Raw genomic sequence first — 1,534 nt, forward strand, 5'->3', positions numbered from 1 at the left:
GGATGCGTGAAGCCGTCTGTGCGTGGGTCACTGCGACCTGTCGTCCGAGTCGGAGGCGATGGGCTGCTGTTCTCGGGGAGCGCTGAGGCTGGTGTGACGATCCCACAGTTTGTGGAGATCAGTGGCTTCACTTTCACTGCTGGTGCCGCTGGTGCCACTGTCTCTGAAACTCGCCAGCGGCTGACGAACCTTCACACCCTTCACCGTCATCGAGCCCTCGATGGCTTTACGCAGCTGCAGCACAGACGAGAGCTGCTTAATGACGAACGCATGACAGTAGCGACATTTATAATGTTACAGAAGATTTCTATCTCAAATAAATGCTGTTCTGTTGAACTTTCTGTTCATCTGTGAATCCTGAAAAATAAAATCTATCAGTTTCCACAGAAATATTGTGCAGCACGACTGTTTTCAACATTGATAATAATCAGAAATGCATGGAAGCTTGTTTCCACCAAGGAATAATAAAAAAAGCCTTTTATCTCACAATTCTGAGAGTTGTTCTCAGAATTGCAAGTTTATTTCTCCCAAATGCGAATTAAAACTTGCAATAAGACTTTTCATTTCTTCTGAATTTGCAAATTTACATCTCGCAATTATGACAGTTCACAATTCAAAGGTCATAATTGCAAGAAAGTCATATTTGCGAGAAGAAAAGTCATGACTGTGAGAAACAAAAAAAGTCAGAATCATGAAAGTCAATGGCAAGAAAAGTCATTTGCGAGAAGTCAGAATAGTGAGATATAACGTCTCCAACACGGATGACGGGCTCAGACAGATCCTGTGCATCACATTTCTCAAAAAGTGTCAGAAAATAACTGCTAGGAAAACATCCACTGTGAGAAAAAAGCTTGCATAAAATATTTCTCGAGCAGCAGATCAGCATATTATACTGATTTCTGAAGATCATGTGACACTGAAGACTGGAGGAATGATGCTGAAAATACAGCTGCTCATCACAGAAATACATTACAGTTTAACAGAGATTCACACAGAAAACAGCTGTTTTACATTGTAGTAATATTTCACAATTTTTACAGTATTTTTGATCAAATAAATGCAGCCTCTGTGAGCATATAATGAGATGATATCGGTGAACTCTCACCTCTAATAAGTCTCCCGATGCTGGTGACGTAAGCATGATCCAAACCCAGCAGAGAGAAGATGGTGTGAGTCTGTCAGAGAGACCAAGAGAATCAGCATGCAAACAAATAAATTAGTATAATAAATGTGTTAAATAATAATAATAATAATACATAAATGGTAGCGCTATTATGCACCAAAAACATCCAATGTTGTTTTTCATGACACTCTGTAACATTGCAAGTAGAAAACGCATACATTTTGACCACACGCATGCACACGAAACACATAAATAAATCAGTGAGTGTGTGGATAGAGAGAGAATGAGTGCATGTGTAGAGTAGAAATGTGTAGATGTATGAGAAGAATGAATGGACTGCATTAAGCACATTCACAGCTGCCGCAGGAGTGTGTGTGTGTGTGTGAGTGTGTGTGTGTGAGTGAGTGAGTG

At 40.3% G+C, this 1,534-nt stretch overlaps 1 pseudogene; it reads right to left on the reverse strand.

Annotated features, from left to right (window-relative positions):
* Positions 1-6: 6 nt before the first annotated feature.
* The window catches only part of LOC107570265 (chloride channel protein 2-like), a 38,941-nt pseudogene continuing 37,413 nt past the window's right edge, over positions 7-1,534 (reverse strand).

Source organism: Sinocyclocheilus grahami, unplaced genomic scaffold, assembly GCF_001515645.1.
Source record: "Sinocyclocheilus grahami isolate Dianchi unplaced genomic scaffold, SAMN03320097.WGS_v1.1 scaffold1435.1, whole genome shotgun sequence".
NCBI lineage: Eukaryota > Metazoa > Chordata > Actinopteri > Cypriniformes > Cyprinidae > Sinocyclocheilus > Sinocyclocheilus grahami.